The 19,878-nt window shown below is 43.9% G+C and overlaps 1 protein-coding gene across 1 annotated transcript in view; it reads right to left on the minus strand.

Moving 5' to 3' along the window:
* LOC125458655 (U2 snRNP-associated SURP motif-containing protein-like) overlaps nucleotides 1-974 on the minus strand; it is a 59,457-nt gene extending 58,483 nt beyond the window's left edge. Inside the window, exon 1 of the mRNA XM_048544079.2 lies at nucleotides 868-974. The gene's annotated coding sequence lies outside the window, so the exon portion shown is untranslated. The remainder of the gene's footprint in view (nucleotides 1-867) is intronic.
* Between the last annotated feature and the right edge of the window lie 18,904 nt (nucleotides 975-19,878).

Genomic DNA, 19,878 nt, shown 5'->3' on the forward strand with positions numbered 1-19,878 from the left:
TCGTTTGGGGGTAGGAGCGCTATGTGGCAGGGGCCATTCAGGTCGGTTGGGGTGGACTTTGGGCAGTTGGCAGGGTGGAGAGGGAAACATCTGGGGTTGGCAGGGTGGTTGGGGTTTGTTGAGGGTGGCGCAGGATTGGGGGGGTGCAGAAAGGGACTCTGGGGTGGGGGGGGCAGGCTGGAGGGGGTTGTCGGGGAGGTCAAGGAGTGGAGGGGGGGCTTCGGAGGGGGCGCAGGGCGGAGGTTGACGTCAGGGCAGAGGAGGATGACATCGTGGAGAACATTGGGGGTGGGGAAGTCAGGGGGAGGGATTGCTGAGGGCAGGGAGAAGGTTGAGTTGGGGTGTCAGGGTGGATTTGGGTGTTGGCGAAGCAGGTTGATGAGGGGTTCGGGTAAAGACAGCGAATATAGTTGGGGGAGGAATCAGGGGATGAGGTGCGGGTCATAAGCGAGAGGAGGGGGCGTGGGAGAGGAGGGGTTCAGGGGATGAGGTTGGGTCATGGGGCGTGTCTGAGTGAAGGGAGTTTATGGTGAGATGCGGGGGGTGGTCGGGGGATTCGGTTTGCTGGGCCGTTCGGACAGCGAGGGGAGGGGTCAGAGATCGAGGGGGAAGGTTTCGGAGGCGGTGGTGGGCCGAATTATCGAGTGCAGCAAGAGCCGACGGTCCCAAGAGTCTCGGCTCAGTTCGGCCTCGGTCAGGAAAGGCCCAGGTCCCGGGCCTGATAACGCAGGCCGAGCTAGGCCGGACCACCCACATTCAGTGACAGAGAGTGAGAGAGGCTTCGATCACAATCGCCCTCCGACCCCCCCACCCCCCCCCCCCCCCCCCCCGTGAACGTTTCCCCGCCCAGCTCCAGCCCCGACTTGCCGTGTCCCCGCTCGGTGAACTGCCGGTGATCGGTCTCGGGGACGCTCCGTCTCCCCGAGTGCGCGCGGCCGACTGCCCAGCCGCTCCACTGCGACTGCGCGGGCCCCCGCCCCCACGGCGCATGCGCCAGCCCTCCCACGAATCGCGGCAATTTCGAAATTCCAGAGATTGCAGCCTGGAGCACAAGGACAGAACTCTTTACCCTCCACCCAATGACATCCTTTCTGAAATGCAGTAATTGCCATAATGGAGACCACCCAGTAGCAGAGAAAGTGGTTGCACTTTGGTAATGGAGCTATATTTGTTTATCAGCCTGAGGCTGGAACAGCACAGCGGGTCAGGCAGCAACAGAGGACCTGCTCCTCGGATGGTACCTGACCTGCTGTGCTTTTCCAGCCTCCCACTGCTAGAGTCTGGGCTCCAGCAGCTGCAGTCCCTATTTTCTTTTCCTCTTTATTAATTAAAAGGATGTGGGTATTGCTAGCTTGGCAGCATGTGTTGCCCCGAGGGCAGTTAAGAGTCAACTACATTGCTGTAGGTTTGGACTCACCTGTAGGCCAGACCAGGTGAGGATGACCGTTTCCTTCGGTAAAGGACATTAGTAAACCAGATGGGTTTTCCCAACAATTGACAACACATTCATAGTCATCATTAGATGCAATCTGGCTATTTTATTGTATTCAAATTCCATCTACCAAGGTGGGATTTGGACCTAGGTCCCCATAATGTTATCTAGGTCTCTGGCTTAACAGTCCAGCAATAACACCACTGCGCCATCACCTCCCCTCCCCACATAACTGCATTTATTACCCAGTAACCCCAGACTAATCTCCTGGAGGCATGGATTCAAAACAGGTCAGAGGCTAGAAACCTTACACCAAGTAATTCACCACCTGACTTCCACAAGCCAGGAGTGTAACAGAATACTCCCTGCTCCCTGGATGAATGCATGTCCAACAACATTCCTGAAATTCAACACAATCCAGAAGAAAATTCATCAAGGTTCCTTAGACAACACCTTCCACACCATTACAGTCTAAATGAACTAGGGCGGCAGATTATACATTTCCTTCCAAGGCTATCACCATCTTGGCTTGGAAATCTCTTCCTTCAGTGCCAAATTCTAATGGAAATATGGGTCAACCTTTAATAAAGAGATTGCAGTATGTTACAAAAATGACATTTCTTTGTCTCATATCATTCAATGAAACTTGCCAATAATTTCTTTAGCAAGTTGATATTGGTGGCAAATCATACATTCAATGTTCAATGACTTAAGTTCATTTTTCCACTCTTGGAATCAGCTCTGAGCCTGCTTTTGTTGCCATTTTGACGAAGCAATAGTGAATACTAAATCTCCATGATACATTCAATTTTGGCACCATCACATTTGGGGAACCCCAGTACAATTGACTCGGTACAATTACATAATTGTCTGTCATGAACTTGACTTTTTCTTCATTTGAGCTAATTTCTTTGGATTCCGTCTGTAAGGATATTGTTTAATAGATAATGCATTCCCCTCATTAACATTATGAAGTGCTAAAATTATTTTTCCTTACCTATTCACCAAAATTGATTATAGCTTCTGTAAGTCACATTGATAGTGTTTTGGAAAATAAAATGTTATTGTGTTTTACCATTTAAGCAGCAATGCTATTCAGCCTGATTGCTGGAGAGTTTAATTTTGATTTTTCAATTTCTATTCATTCTCCAACTGTTCTGATATTTTCATTTCAATCGCTATTTCATTCACAACCATTCAAGTATCTTTCTCCTGACTGGTCCTCTCTGTCATAATACCTCTTTTGCATGTAAACATGACACACTTGCTGATTCTTCTTCCTATGTGAAATACTAATTTCATAAAATTGACATCAGTGAGTTTCTTTTCGATTTAATAAAGTTCAATGAACATTGCTTTTCATGGTTCCACAGAGACAGTTAACATTACTAACACCTTGTCTGCAGCAACAAAATTTCAAACTTTGGCCTTTTCTTCTGACCTAGTTTTCATCATTTGTTGAGCACTCATCAAATGCCAACTCATGGGTTTTTTCAGGTTCGCTCTGAAACACACAAAGTAGGTTAGAATCTTTTTCACTGATCTTTAATTCATCAGTTTTTCTTCAATAAATTTGGTTGATCCTCTCAACACATCTTCAAATATCAGTTCAAAAAGACTGAATCCTGTGGACTCAAAGCAGCATCCCTAATGACAGACAGTAATAAGGGAATTCCTTTATCACAAACATGAGGATATTCTTGACAATACGCGTTAATCATGGTCTTCAAAATTTGATGTTATCTTTCCAAGCCACCTGGAGATTATGGGTGATAAGCAGAAGCTGTAAATTGTTTTATTCCTAAAGTAGTCAGTTTCTTTGGAATATTTAGAATGCAAAATTTCAACTTTGAACTGGTAATCCATATCTTGTAAAACATTGAAGGAACTTTCCTAGCATTGAAAAGTGACATCAAAATGATCAATGTGGTGCTTCAAGAAATCTTGTTGAATCATCCAGAATTGTCAAAACACGCTGATTCCATGCATAGTTTTAGTTAGGGTTGCCGCACAATCTATTAAACAGTTTTTTTTAAAAAAGCTAGTATTGGAATTACAGGTGCAGATTTAATTGCCAGTTGGGATGCCAACATCTGACGTGTGTGTCATCTCTGGCAAAATTGAACACATTTTGATGTAATCCTGGCTATTGAAATGTTTTAATATTTTAGGCCATATTTTCTTAGTATCCAAGTGACCTGCCATTGTAACTTTGTAAGTCAATCGTAATATTCCATTATGATACTCAGACAGGACCACCGTCTGATGATCCATTGCCCATTGGCTGGTATTTGATGTGATCTCCATTTCCTCACTAGTATTTTATCTTTCAATTAATTTAACATTCAGGTATTAGTTCTGGCTTAATTTCTGTACAGGCTGTTTGGCATAAATCTTTCAACTCTCGAGCCACTTATTGCATTTACATTAAAAAAAACTTGGGCTAAATTTTTTGGGGTCATTCTCTTGACCTTAATCTAATTCACTTAACTTTTCAAAAATTACAACTAATGCCTAAACATCCAACTGAATTCCCTTCCGCTTGCTCCTCATCTTCCCGCCTAATTTTTATCGACCTGAGATCTAGGTACAACGCTGTCAGGATATAACTCAGCATGTTCCACCTGCAGCTTTTCTGTTTCTTTCACCTCCACTGTTGTTACACCACCCTCAGTAAGGCCAATATTTTTGAACTAGCCATGTCATTTCCCAGAATAAGATCAATCCATCTACAGGATTTGTTTTACTCTTCCAACTATGTATATCTTATTAGTCAGTATTTGTGACTAACTTAGCCAGTCTCTCTCAATAGCTTTATAGGTTTAGCTTTTTGATTTGGAGCATAAAGGCCTCTCCTCTCAAGTAAAATACTCAGAACCCCTAGAAAAGTGATTCTCTTTCTCAACATTGAAGAACTCTCATGGCTGTCCTGAGCCAGCTCTCAATTCTCAGTACATTCTAAGGAAGCAGCGTCTTTGTACTTTTTGCTGCAGTTTTAATCGTTATTTTGTCTTCTGATGCTCCCATTTTGAAGGTGCTTTAGACATTCCTATTACCACAATTGGTCTCCCATTTAAAACTGGCAACTGGCTTTGATATGTCCAGTCTTATTACAATGGAAGTGGCAAGCTTCTTTATATCACATTTTGATTGTGGCTGTTCTGCTTTTTTTTCCCCCACTTTGGCATCAACTTGTTTGTTCTGCAAAACAAGCTGCATTTTTTTTATTCCTCCAATTTTTTTTGGTTGTACACATGTGTCTATGGCTGTCCCAGCATTTACTGTCCATCCCTAGTTGGCCTTGATAAGGTGATGGTGAGCTACCTTATTGAACCGCTGCAATCCATGTGCTACAGGTTGATCCATAATGTCCTTAGGGAGGGAATTTCAGGATTTTGACACAGCAACACTGAAGGAACGATTCCAAGTTGGGATGATGAGTGGCTTGGAGGGAAACTTGAAAGCAGTGGTATTCCCCTGTATCTGCTGCCCTTATCCTTCTGGATGGTTATGGTCAGGTGTTTGGAAGGTGCTATCTGAAAAGCTTTGGTGGCTCTCTACAATCCATCTTGTAGATGGTACACACTGCTGCTACTGAAAGTCAGTGGTGGAGGGAGTAGATGCTTGTGGATGTGGTGCCAATCAAGAGGGCCACCTTGTTCAGGATGGTATCAAGACTATTGACTGTTGATGGAACTGCACCCATTCAGGAGAGTGGGGGGAATTCCATTACAGTCTTGACTTATGCCTTGTAGACGGTGGGCAGATTTTGGGGAGTCAGGAGGTGAGTTATTTGCTGCAGTATTCCCAGCTTCTAGACTGCACTTGGAGCTACTTTGTTTGAGTGGTGAGTCCTGTTGAGATTCTGATCAATGATAACCCCCAAACATCGATAGTGAAGGATCCAGTGACGGTAGCACGATTGAATGCCAAAGGTTGGTGGTTCGATCGTCTCTTATTGGAGGTAGTCATTGCCTGGCATTTGTGTGGTGTGAATGGTACTTGTCAATGCTAATTTCCTTGTGGATTCCCGTGTGACCATCTCCCCACTTGTATCTTTCTGCATGAGATAGCATAGGTATGTGAGAACTTCTCCTTCTGTGATCTTTGGTAATTGATGCTCATCTAAATACGGTTTCAAGTTTGTAGGAAGGCTACTTCTGAATTCTTCTATAATCCTAATTACCCTTATCTTCCAAAGAATCTTCTTTTGTTTTAGTGATTGAAACCATTAGCTGCACAGCATTCATTTTTCTCTTGAAAATTAGGTTTCCTTCTTGTAGTCCAGAATTGTTAATTTATAAGTTTCAGGGACAATCACATAGGTATTGAATATAGCCTTTTGAACTGATTCATAACTTGAATATTTTTCGTCTGGAGTACATAGTCAAAATATTTTGTAACATGAAGATTTGAACATCTGTTCCGTCCTGCATCCATCTCAAATGAGATAATCTATCTTTAGACTCTATCCTCAGTCTACTTAACCACTAAGTGTAGATTCTTAGTTAAATCAAATACTCCGACGGAATCAGAGTCATAATCTGGTCTGTTGCTTTTTCTTTTCTTTTTAACACAATGCTTTTCTTCGCCATATCATGTCGTCTAATTTCTTGATCTCCATGGATTTCAAGATTTTAAAAACTCCACCTCCTTTTCTAGCAGAAACTTCTGGAAAATCTCCGATACAGGGGAATACTCTCTCCACAGATGCTGTCAGACCTGCAGAGTTTTTCCAGAAATATTTGTGTTTGTTTCTGATTTCTAGCATCTACAGTTCTTTGCTTTCCCACACCCCTTTTCTATCAGTCTCTGTTTTTCCTTATCCTTTGCAATTTAATTTTCTTAAACCCTATCTCCCTTTCCACTGCTCTTTTCTTCCCTACATTTTCCCACTCAAATTTCTTCATTTCTCTTTCTCTTTCTCTTTCCCTTCTAAGTCAAGACTTTTCATTTTTCTTTCTCACTGTTTATCTTCTAATTCATTCCTTTTATACTCCACAAGTCAAGATATTTTAAAATTCATAACTATCTTAGCTAATTCCAGATTTCACGTTTTCCTTCTAATTCTAAATGTTGGAAAATTACTCTACTCATTTCTCCCTTATGAGAGGTAGTAGGAACTGCCGTTCCTGGAGAATCTGAGATAATAAGGTGTAGAGCTGGATGAACACAGCAGGCCAAGCAGCATCAAAGGAGCAGGAAAGCCGACGTTTCGGATCAAGACCCTTCTTCAGACATGGGGTAAGGGGAGGGGGAGGGGATTCTGAAATAAATAGAGAGAGGGGGGGGGGGGGGGGGAGGCCGCATACCGCCTCCTTGACCTATCCGTCCTCCTTGGGCCGACCTATCCCCTCCCTAACTCCCCACCTACATTCACCTTCACTGGCTCCAACCCCACCTCTTTGACCTGCCTGTCTCCTCTCACCCTATCTTCTCCTTTATCCATCTTCTATCTGACTCCCCTTCTCTGCCTATTTATTTCAGAATCCCCTTCCCATCCCCCATTTCTGAAGAAGGGTCTCGACCTGAAATGTCAGCTTTCCTGCTCCTCTGATGCTGCTTGGCCTGCTGTGTTCATCCAGCTCTACACCGTGTTAACTTCCTTATGAGATCCTGCTTTTATTTCTACTCTCAAATTATCTGCTAATTCCCTCAGTTTAGCTTCAGTCAAAGATTCCAAACCATCCACTTTATAGCTTCTACTTTTAGAAAAGTTCAGCAATGTTTCAGTTCATTTTCCAAACACGATTAATAAATCAAAATTCAAACACTACAAGTAACAATGAAGTTAATGTCAGCGGAAAAGAAAAAAGATTGGAACGGATTTTCTGACGGAGTGAGGAGCAGAACTTCTTCAAGGTGGGCATGCATGGAAGAGATGTGTCAGAGCTAAAAACTTAAAAACAAAACAAACGAACTGCAGATGCTGTAAATCAGTAACAAAAATAGAGATTGTTGGAAAAGCTCAGCAGGTCTGGCAGCATCAGTGAAGAAAAATCAGAATTAACATTTCAAGTCTCGTGACCCTTCCTCAGAACTGATGGTGGCTCAGAAAATGTAGATTTATATGCAGAAGATTACCAATTTCCATCCTGCCCACTTTAACCTGGTCTAATGATAATGGGAACTGCAGATGCTGGAGAATCCAAGATAACAAAAGTGTGGAGCTGGATGAACACAGCCGAACAAGCAGCATCTCAGGAGCACAAAAGCTGATGTTTTGTGCCCAGACCCTTCATCAGAGAGGGGGATGGGGAGAGGGAACTGGAATAAAATCGGGAGCGAGGGGGAAGCGGACCGAAGATGGAGAGAAGACAAGATAGGTGGAGAGGACAGTATAGGTAAGGAGGTAGGGAGGGGATAGGTCAGTCCAGGGAAGATGGACAGGTCAAGGAGGCGGGATGAGGTGGTAGGTAGGAAATGGAGGTACGGCTGAGGTGAGAGGAAGGGATGGGTGAGAGGAAGAACCGGTTAGGGAGGCAGAGACAGGTTGGGCTGGCTTTGGGATGCAGTGGGGGGAGGGGAAGAGCTGGGCTGATTTTGTGATGCAGTGGGGGGAGGGGAAGAACTGGGCTGGTTTTGGGATGCAGTGGGGGAAGGGGGGATTTTGAAGCTTGTGAAGTCCACATTGATACCATTGGGCTGCAGGGTTCCCAAGCGGAATATGAGTTGCTGTTCCTGCAACCTTCGGGTGGCATCATTGTGGCACTGCAGGAGGCCCATGATGGACATGTCGTCTGAGGAATGGGAAGGGGAGTTGAAATGGTTGGCGACTGGGAAGTGCAGTTGTTTATTGCGAACCGAGGGAAGGTGTTCTGCAAAGCGGTCCCCAAGCCTCCGCTTGGTTTCCCCAATGTAGAGGTAGCCACACCGGGTGCAATGGATACAATATACCACATTGGCAGATGTGCAGGTGAACATCTGCTTGATATGGAAGGTCATCTTAGAGCCTGGGATAGGGGTGAGGGAGGTGGTGTGGGGGCAAGTGTAGCACTTCCTGCGGTTGCAGGGGAAGGTGCCGGGTGTAGTGGGGTTGGAGGGGAGTGTGGAGCGGACAAGGGAGTCACGGACAGAGTGGTCTCTCCAGAAGGCAGACAAGGGTGGGGATGGAAAAATAGCCTGGGTGGTGGGAGTCTGATTGTAGATGGCAGAAGTGTCAGAGGATGATACGTTGTATCCGGAGGTTGCTGGGGTGGTATGTGAGATTGAGGGGGATCCTCTGGGGCGGTTGTGGCAGGGGCGGGGTATGAGGGATGTGTTGCAGGAAATGCAGGCGACGCAGTCAAGGGCGTTCTCGACCACTGTGAGAGGAAAGTTGCGGTCCTTGAAGAGCTTGGAAATCTGGGATGTGCGGGAGTGGAATGCCTCATCCTGGGAGCAGATGCGGTGGAGGCGGAAGAATTGGGAATAGGGGATGGAATTTTTGCAGGAGGGTGGATGGAAGGAGGTGTATTCTAGGTAGCTGTTGGAGTCGGCGAATTTGAAACGGACATCAGTTTCTCACTGGTTACCTGAGATGGAGACTGAGGTGTCCAGGTAGGTGAGGGATGTGTTGGAGGTGGCCCAGGTGAACTTGAGGTTGGGGTGGAAGGTGCTGGTGAAGTGGATGAACTGTTCGAGCTCCTCTTGGGAGCAAGAGGCGGCGCCAATACAGTCATCAATGTAACGGAGGAAGACGTGGGGTTTGGGGCCTGTGTAAGTGCGGAAGAGGGACTGTTCCACGTAACCTACAGAGAGGCAGGCATAGCTTGGGCCCATGCGGGTGTCCATGGCCACCCTCTTTGTCTGTAGGAAGTGGGAGGAATCAAAAGAGAAGTTGAGGGTGAGGACGAGTTTGGCTAGGCGGATGAGGGTGTCGGTGGAGGGGGATTGGTCGGGCCTGCGAGACAGGAAGAAGCGGAGGGCCTCGAGGCCATCTGCATGAGGAATACAGGTGTATAGGGACTGGACGTCCATGGTGAAGATGAGGTGTTGGGGGCCAGGGAATTGGAAGCCCTGGAGGAGGTGGAGGGCGTGGGTGGTGTCACGGACGTAGGTGGGGAGTTCCTGGACCAAAGGGGAGAAAATGGAGTCCAGATAGGTCTGGTCTATTAACCTGGTCTGTCTCTGTTTCCTCCCTTCCTTCCTCAACATCTGTGTCTCAATTTCTGGGGGTAGACTGGTCACTAATATCCACCATAGACCCATCAACTCCCACAGCTACCTGGATTATACATCCTCGTGCCCTGCTTGCTGTAAAGACTCTATTCTTTCTCTCAGTTCCTCCGTCTCCATTACATAAGTTCCCGTTATAAAAAGTGGAGGTTGATCCCCTTCCTTGAACTAAAACCAAAACAGCCAAAGAGGAGCGCCTAATCTTAGAATCTATAAAAAGGTGTGAGAAAAGTGGTGTAACCTGTCTTTCAGCAACTTCTAGTGGTTAAACAAAATAATTTCCAGACACCCACTTTAAAATCAACAAGTGACAATTTGTTTATCTAACTCTAACAGCGAACAAATTAACTAAACTATTAACAAACTGAACAAATCTCTTTTAACTACTAACTATTCTCAAATAAAACTAGATTCTAATGGTGTGCTCTTCCAATAAATATAAGTCCCACTTACATAAAAAAGTAGAATTTATTCTCTTGAAATTACACAGTCAGGTTATATATCTTCTGGACTGCTCAGTGCCTTCTCTGTCTATTCTTCTGGCAAGAATATTTACTAATTGTTCCATAGGCACATTAGTCATTTCGATGGTGCTTTCTCTAATACATAGGAGTCTGTAAGAGCCAGTGATTCTCTCTTGAAAGCTGAGGACTGTTAACTTTGGTGGATGGCAGTTAGTTCTGCTGTCTTTGCCCGAAAGCCCCTTCTTTTATACCCTTGATGATATATCAATATTTCTTACAATAGAATAGGTCCTACATTGTCAAAACCATCAGATTTATATTTAATTGGTTTTTGATATCTACGTGCCTAATTCAAATTGATTGGCTAAATTCAAAAACTTGGTAAAATCTGCTCGCTGAGTGCTCGCAAACTTCAAGCTGCAGTTCACAGACATCCTTTTAAATCTCTAAGCATAGAAAAGGCACACAATCTTTTAAAGGGACCACACAATGCTTTCCCCCCTCTGAGCATTGTACAAACACCAAATTATAACTCTCTGCCTCCCAATCCACAGGTACTCTGCCCAACTTCGCAACAGTTCTGATAAGGCGAACTCCAACAAGGGAGACCCCAAAACGTCCACCTTATTTCTCAACCGAGGAATCCCCAACACCATTGTTGTCGACAGGTCCCATGTCCAGCACTCTCATCCTCACCCCCTTTCTTCTGTCCCGCAACAGCGATAGGGGTCTCCTTGTCCTTACCTACCATCCCACCAGCATCCACATTTACTAGATCATCAGATGCCATTTCCGACACCTCTAGCGAGATGCCAACACCTGGCACACATTACCCTCCCCTCACTTGTCTGCCTTCCGCAGGGACCATTCCCTTCGGGACACCCTGATCTACTCTTCCTTCACCCCCACAGCCCAACAGCGCTTTCCCCTGTAACCACCGATGGTGTAAGACCTGCCCGTTCACTTCCTTCCTCCCCAGTATCCAAGGGCCAAAACATACCTTCCCAGGTGAAGCAAAACTCCACCTGCACTTCCCAGAATCTAGTCTACTACATTGGCTGCTCACAACATTGAGGAAACGAAGCATAGATTGGGTGTCCGCTTTGCGGAACGTCTATGTTCTGCTCGCAAAAAAGACCCTGAGCTTCCAGTTACCTGTCACTTTATCACACTACCCTGTTCCCTGGCCAACGTCTGTCTCTGGCTTGCTGTAGTGTTCCAGTGAAGTTCCGTGCAAGTTGGAAGAACAACACCTCATTTTCCGCTTGGGGGCACTGCAGGCCTCCAGTCTCAACATTGATTTCCATAGTTTTGGGGATTGAACTTTCCCATGTCCTATCCCCCATCTCACACATCAGGCCTTCTTATCATAGTTTGCCATTATACACAACCCATTGTTAGCCACTAACAGTGTCCATTAACCCTCCTAGCTGAATTGTTATCATGCGTTTTGGCTGTCCAGTTGTTTTTCACTATCCTTGGGCTCTATCCCCACCTATCTTTTACTCCTTACCCCCTCCACCCTGACTTCCACTATAACCTATTTTCCTAGCTACCATCAGTTCTGATGAAGGGTCACTGGACCTGAAATGTTGACTCTGATTTTCTTCAGAGAAGCTGAGCTTTTCCAGCAGCTTCCGTTTTTGCTCCAGTATTGTAGACTGTGCTGTAGAGAGATATAAACAATATTGCACATTACAGAGGAGTGTTGCCTCTATAGACTGTGGGGCGGGCTAATTATTTTAAACTCAACAAATGAGGTGCCAATCACTTGCTGCTGGGGTTTGCATTTGTTAAGGAGTAAAATTGCGATACAGTCAGGCAGAGTTAACATGGTTTTGCGAAAGGAAAATTATTTTGACAAGTTTATTAGAGTGCTTTGAACATGCAGTTTAATAAAGGGAAACGAGTAAATGTGGTGCAATTGGACTTCAAAAAGACATTCAAAAGAGTGCCATACTAAAGGTCACTGCACAAAGGAGGAGCTTATAGTTTTGAGGTGATATACTAACATTAAATAATCAGCTAACAGGAAAGAGAGTCAAAATAAATGGATCATTTTCATGTAGGCAAATTGTAATGTGTGGAGTCCTGTTGGGACCAGTGCTTGATCCTCAACTATTTATGATATATGTTAGTAACTTGAGGCAAACTGTTTTGTAGTTAAATTTGCCAAAGGGTGCCAGTTTTGAGGAGAATACAAAGTGTTTACAAGGGGTAATAGAAAAGTAATTGGGCAAAAATTTGACAGATGGGAGGATGAGAGATTTCCCACTTTGACTAAAATAGAACACTGTTTAAATCATTCCTGGGGCCTGGATGTTACTGGCTAGGCTAGCATTCATTCCCCATCCCTCATTACCCTTGGGATTAGTAGTGACTCACTATCATCTACTACTGCAGTCCACATCCTATTGTGTTCCTACACAACAGCGTGTTGTAGAAAATCACTGTAGAAATAATGGGCCCTATGGGAAAAGTAGGAGCAGGGGCAGATCAGCAAAATATATCACTCAAAAGCCTAACACAAAGGATAGCACAGTTTGAATAAACAATTAATTCACATCTTATAATGAAATAAAAGTAAATTTAACATGTTACCTTGAAAAAAATCAACATGACTTGATGGGGGAGGAGGTTTTGAGGTTGCTTTGTTGTTAATGCAGGGCCTAAGGGAGTGGTGGGGGTGGTCGTGGTCATCATCATCATCATCAGGTGCAGTTGTAGCTACAGGGTTGGAACAAAAATAGTTAATCCAGAAGTGGAAGGGTGTAGTTCATCGTCTTCTGATTATTTCATAGGGTTTGGGCTTAAAATAAATTCAGATTTTGCTGCTTTGCCCTTTTTCTTCTTTTATGAAGAAACTGTTCATAGGATGCCAAATAAGACCTGATTCCACAACTGTAACCTTGCTGGGTTCTGCATTGTAATTGGTTGTCCTCTAAGAGCTGTAACTGCTTCCACAATTTCCTTCAGGATAGAAAACAAAACACAGGTGGAAAGCTCTCGTGGTGCTGCATCCTGGACTTTATCTTCTTCATCTCCAGCTTCTACATCTCCCTCATTGACAAGTTGGTGTAGATCAACTGTAGAGAGGTCTTCACAGTGGGACTCAAACAGCTCCTCAACATCCTCACTCTGCAAGTCTTCAAATCCAACTTGCTTTGTAAGATCAACGCAACATTCTTTGATTCTTGAGAACTCCTGATGGATCAACGCCTTTAAAATCTTGAAAAAAATCTGGGAGAAGCTTCGGCCAAACTGCATGCAAGCAATCCACACTGACATCACCCCAGGCCTCCACGATAATGTCAATTGCATTGTTGATGTTAAAGTTCTTCCAAAATTGAAGAATGCTGTCCTTATCCCCCTCAATGGCTGCAATCAGCCTCTTAAAAGTGTGCCTTAAATACTAAGCTTTAGAAGCTGCTTTTGCACCCTGGTCCATGGGTTGAAGGAAAGCGGAGTTTGTGTTTTAGAAACAGCGCTCCCCTATTTGTCAGTCATGTTGTAGCCAATTTGTGTTGCCTGAACACATGTTATAGTAGAGCTGACTGTATGGTTCCACGTCAGCACATCCAGCAGCTGGTGGTGACAGTGAAGGAAGGTACTGAGCTTTGGAGCTTGGGCAGTTGTGCCTGGATCTTCAGCAGCAGGTGGCGATGCTGATGGAGGGCAGCTGGAGAATTCAAACAGACTACCTTGGAATCAAAGGATTGTTTTTGGGGTAGGACATCTCATGGGAAGAAGCAGCAAACTGAAAAGATTCCTTAACGCAATGAAAACTACAAGCTTCAATCTATGGAAATACTTGCTTATTTAATTACAATTTCCCTTCATTTTGTACTGACCTGATGCCATTGGAATAGCCCTGCTTTATGATCTTTGGGCCTACGATATATTTAAATCTCATGTTTCATTGGGATCAATGCTCCCTCTAAATTGCATTCCAAACTTTTGTTTCCCATTTTAGAATTATTGATGCCTAGGTACATCAGAGGTCTGTGCAGAGGGGACCTAGATCTGAAAGATATGTGGGTTAAAGAGAAACATGCAGGTAGTGGTGTTCCCACGCATCTGATGTCCTTACCTTCCCAGGTAGAAGACGATGTGGATGTCAAATGTGCTATCTCGGGAGTCCTGATGAGTTCTTGCGGTTCATCTTGTAGATGGTACGTACTGCTGCCAATGTGCTTTGATGGTGGTGGGAGTGAATGTTGATGGTGGTGCTTGCAATGCCATTCAAATGAAATTGGCTGCTTTGCTCTGGATGGTGTCAAGTTTCCTGAGTATTTTTGGAGCTCCACCCATCCTGGTCTATCACACTCCTGACTTGTGCCTTGTAGATGGTGAAAAGGATGCGGGGAAGACAGGAGGTGGGTTATTTCCTGTGGAATTCCTAACCTGGTACTTTTTCTTGAAGCCACAGTAATTGTACGGCTGGTCCAGTTCAGTTTGTCATCGATGGTTTCATAGATGCTGGTGTTGTATCTGTATTGAAGCAGCTTGGCTACAGCATGACAACGAGAATGGTAGGGACCGCACAAAGAGGCAGAGACAAATCACTCACTTGTTATTTCTGGCTGCAGTTGATTAGGAATGTTTCAGCCTTGAAATTTAGGAACAAAAAAACCTTTTATTTTCTTAAACTCTACATAGATAATAGTGTACATTCAGTGTCAGATAATGACGATGTCAGCTTATGGAATGAAACAGCCTCAGCAGTATTTGTTACCACCTTCCTGTTGTCCTTGTTTATTCAAAGTTTGAGGGAGACAAGTGACTGGTCTAATAACAGGTACATACAACACAGGAAATAGTACAAAAGTTCTGTATCAAAGGACCAATTTCCAAACCAGCTTAGGATTTTCTACTCATTTTCAGGCATTACACACATGCTGCCTGAAATCATAGGCTTTTAGGGCAGCTGCATCTGGTGCCTACACTAGTGCAAACAGCTCGCTCACTGCATTTGCAGTGCCAGTGATATTATATCACACTCTGGCAGAACCCCACAAAGATGTAGAACACAATTGTTCACTCTCATCAATGTCACTGCTAAAATCAATGTGACAAGCAATTTTAAAAAAAGTCTTTTCTTTACTCTATTAACAGGATGAGGGCATTACTGGCTAGGCAGCATTTCTTGCCCATCCCTAATTGCCCAGAGGGCAGTTCAGAGTCACGTCAGCCAGACCAGCTCAGCATAGCAGTTTCCTTCCCTAAAGGACGTTAGCGAACCAGATGATTCTTTTCCGACAATCAACAATAGATTCATGGTCATCAGATTCTTAATTACAGATATTTTATTGACTTCAAATTGCACCATTTGACGTGATGGGGTTTAAACCCAAGTCACAGAATGTTATCTGGATCTCTTGATTAACAGGCCATTGCCTCCTCCTCAATTCACCTATTTTCTCTGTAAAGCGTGTGTCAGTATGAATGCAGTGTTAAGACTATAGCCATTGCAAGGTTCAGCTGCAGAATGGGATTCTCTAGTAAGGCCATTGAACGATGCAGTGAGGAGGACAGAGGATGTGGGATTGGAGAATGGGCCAGCGAACAGTTTAGCAAGGGAAAGGCAGCAACATTGGGCATAATACTTTTCATTCCAGTACGATGCAAACACTAAAAGGTAAAATCGTCATAGCCCCCCGAGGAGCATAGGACTGCAGTCTTATTAGAGTGAGACCGGTGGTGAGTTTAACATTAGGGAGCACCAGGCTGAAAAAGAGGGACATTCAGTCACCAAGGCCAGTGTGATATTTGAAACTACACTGTTCACATCGCTCTGAATGGCAAACCAGCTGCCCTACTAACTGAGCTAAACTATCCTGTCAACAGCTCTGACTGCCTGTTTCAGTGCATTGGAAAGAGACTGTTAAGGTGCTAAAAGGACATTCCTCTGTTTAAAAAAACGCTGCAGATTGGAAATTGAGGTTTGTTATATCCTGTGCTAATTTTTCATTATTTTTGTTTTATTCTTTTATCAATATCGGATTATGAGCTGGAAATGACCTTTGGGACAGCTTAGTTTAAAAGGAGAACAGACCAGGCAATTTCTGTTTGTGAGGCCAAGCCTGGAGACTAATTATAGGCTTGATTAAAAGGTTCTCACTCACACACAGACCCCAGGAGAAACACTGCCTTTTAATAAATAGCAGAAATTGGCTATTAATGAGGGCAGTACTTGGGAAGTGATTCTGTTAAGTCTGAAGGAGACCCTATGAGCAAACAGACAGCAGTTGTTGAACAGTAATTGAAGCCTCTGCAAGAGACAGTTGCTCAATCAGGGTGGAACCCAACTTAAAGTCATTTCATTTTTAAAGTATCTTTTCCAGGAGATTTTTGGTCTACTGCTGAGAGAGCATGAAGATTTGGAAGCTCCTTGCCTAATCAGCTACACCAGCTTCCAGAAGCCCAAAGAGAGAGGACATCAGAGTTAGAAGTATGAGATAACAAAGGTGTAGAGCTGGATGAACACAGCAGGCCAAGCAGCATCACAGCAGGAGGAAAGGTCAGCTTTCTTGCTCCTGTGATGCTGCTTGGCCTGCTGTGTTCATCCAGCTCTACACCTTTGTTATCTCAGATTCTCCAGCATCGGCAGTGCCTATCGTCTCTGAGTTAGAAATATTGTTGCTTTTGCCTGGGTGAGCTGAAAAGATGACCATGATCAACGTTTCACCCTCAGTCATGAATTTCTACCAAGGGAAGAACAAAGGGAAAAAGGTCACATTGCTCTTGCAAGTGTTTTGGGACACTTAATGCCACAATCAAGGAAAGTGAGTATAAGGAAGTAATGTTGCAGCTCTGTGGAGCATTAGTCACACAACCCTGGAGTAACGTGTGCAGTTCTGGTCACCTCACTACAGGAAGGATGTCATAACACTAGAGGGGTTACAGAGGGTGTTCGCCAGGATGTTGTCTTGGATGGAGAAATTGAGCTATAAAGGAGAGACTAGATAAGCTTGGATTTTTTTTTAAAGAGAGAAGACTGAGCAGGGTGTCATGATTGAAGTGTATAAAATTGAGGGGTACAGACAGGGTGAATAGAGAGCAGCTGTTTTCTTTGGTTAAGCAGTCAATCACAAGATGGCATCATTTCAGGGTAAGGGGCAGAAGATTCAGTGGGAATTTGGGGGAAAAAAAAACCTTTTTCACTCAGCGGGCAGTGGGAGTCTGGAACACACTGCCTGGGAAGGTGAAGGAGGCTGGAAGTCACTCAATCTTTAAAAAAATATTTGGATGGTCATTTCAAGTATCATAACATTTAAGGATATGGGACAGGTTCAGAAAATTGGGATTAGTGCAGTTTTAGTGGTAGTTATGTTGGTGCAAACACAATTGGCCAAAGGACCTTTTCTGCACTGTATGAATCTATGCTCTGTTGAAAGAAAGTCAGACAGGGAGTGCTATAATCACAAAACAAGTGAAGAATAAGGAAGTTTCTGACCCAAAATCTGCAGTTCAAAAGGAGCCTAACTGCAGAAGCCACTTTAGCTAGAGGATTTGGGTTCAAAGTTTTATCATTTCACTTCAGCATCAAATAACATGAGCAACATGATTCATTAGAACTTTCTGCTTGGCATTTTTCTTCTCATTATACTTTTGTCTTTTTGTTTTCATCTAGACAGTCCAATTCTTTGTTGATAATTTAATTGCGTTATCCCAAAAGTACCATCTTAAAAACTTGATATCAACAGATCTTTCACCTGTTTGACCACTGGTCTAGTTTAACCTGAAACTTTGCAAATTAAAAGTGGGCTACAAGTTATATTAATTCACAGTAAGAGGTTATGACATCGGGAACTATTACGTGGGTTTTTGAGTACAGGACTAGAGTGTTCCAAGCCAAGTCTTCAGCAGAGGAGCAGCAAAAGGCAGAGTTAATTTTACCGCCTTCACTCTTACTGAGTTGGCTCATCACCTGAAGCTCCTGAGATTAGAGCATTTTGTGTGGAAGATAGTGTGCAAAGCTGGAATTAGCTCCCTATTGATTAAAATAGAACTTTGATGCAGAACACAGCTGGATTCTGATGGCAAGCAATTTCACATCATCTCAAGGAGGGATGGGGCAGAATTTTTTGGTACACATCAGCGGCAGCTCTGGAGGTCGGGGTGCTTAAAAAGCGTGTTGTCGGAAAGCAGCATGCTGGTTTGCTAGGACACGAGGTTGGTGAATACCCTGCTCACAGGCAACAGGATTGTTTTTAAAATTCTATTAAATAGCCTGAGGGTCAGCAACCTTTACATCTACCCATCACCATCTACACAACCGACAGAATGAAATTGTCAAAGCGGCAATTTTTAAGCTGCCCTTTGGAGAGCCTCCCGTCTACAATGGATAGCGGTCACCAATTGTGACCTACCCCTGCAGTAGGCACTCAGTGGGTGCCTCAATTTGAGGCACACACTCAGAACCAACATACATTGGCAGCTCTCAGCTCTGAGGGTGACTCCCACCGTGGACTCAGCTGTGATCCTTTAACTGAGCAGCCACTATGCCCAGTGACCAACTTCCCAAAAATCACTTCAGTTGTCTGCCACCCATGTCATGCTGGATCAGGACCTGGAAGTAGTCCCGCCATCAGGGTCCCGATCCCAAAAAGACGACACAGCCGGAGGCTGGAGTCTGCCAGGACACCGACTCCAAGCTTAGCCATTCGGGCAATAAACATGGTTTCCTGCTTTTGGCTTTCTAACTCAAAACATTCCTGCTGTTAAAATGATTGGGTGAAATCTTAGGTCACTCTACAGCCAGCAGCACCTAGCCAAGGCCAATAGTTCAGAATAGCTATGAATGAGGATTGCTGTAATGACTAAATCATAGTTAGAACAGCCTCTCAATCCTTCCAAGGCCCCACAGATTTAAAAAGGTGAAATCTTCCTGCTTTTCCAATGTAACGTAAATCTGATGATGACATACATAAAAGCAGAAGCATCTGTTGTACCATCCTGTACCTCCCCAAGCCCAGTTACATCCTTGCGGTGCACTGAATGGCAAATCTAAGGAGTAGTCACCTTTGTTGTCAAGAAACCTCTTACAGCCTAAATCTCAACCTGATTTGTCACTAGCTTTGCAGCGATCTTGTTGATGCTGGTCCTAACTATATCCTTAAATAAACAGATGAAATAATAGTGTACAGCGATGTTCAGTTATCAGGAATTACAGGGCCTGCTGAGCAAGGTTACTTCAAGGTTTTGCAAGGCAAAGTTTATCTGTCTACAGCAGTACACCACCTGTTTACTTTGCATATAAAAGGAAGCAAAATTTGATCAAACAATAAAAAAAATTGTTATTGCACTTTGCCAACTTTTCCTGCAGCATGCAGACTCTGGTCTCTGAGAAGCATCTTCATTAACTTACTTTATTGTCTGACCAGTTCCATCAACAGGTTTCTTTCTGACTCTGCACATCGATTTACAATTATAGAAAACTATAAGTTGCTGTTGCCATTCAGCACTATTCTAACCTGTAAAAAATACTAATTGTTCTATTTACAGGGTCCTTCTGAAATTCAAATTGCCTTTTGTACAGAGTTATAAATCTTTAAACTTCAGACAATCTGATCCATTAATTGCTCTCACCAAAATTGCAATTTACATGAATTGTTACCTCCATTACTTAAGAAAAGAGATGCAGGACAGCACTACAATCCACAAGTTCCTCTCCAGCTCTCACATCATCCTGATTTAGCAATGTATCACTGTCCCTTCAATATCACTGTGTCAAAATCCTGAACTCTTCATAACACTGGATGTACCTACTCACCATGGACTTCAATGGTTTAAGGGGACTTACCACAAACTATTCTATGGCAT

The sequence above is a fragment of the Stegostoma tigrinum genome, chromosome 15, assembly GCF_030684315.1.
Source record: "Stegostoma tigrinum isolate sSteTig4 chromosome 15, sSteTig4.hap1, whole genome shotgun sequence".
NCBI classification, from domain to species: domain Eukaryota; kingdom Metazoa; phylum Chordata; class Chondrichthyes; order Orectolobiformes; family Stegostomatidae; genus Stegostoma; species Stegostoma tigrinum.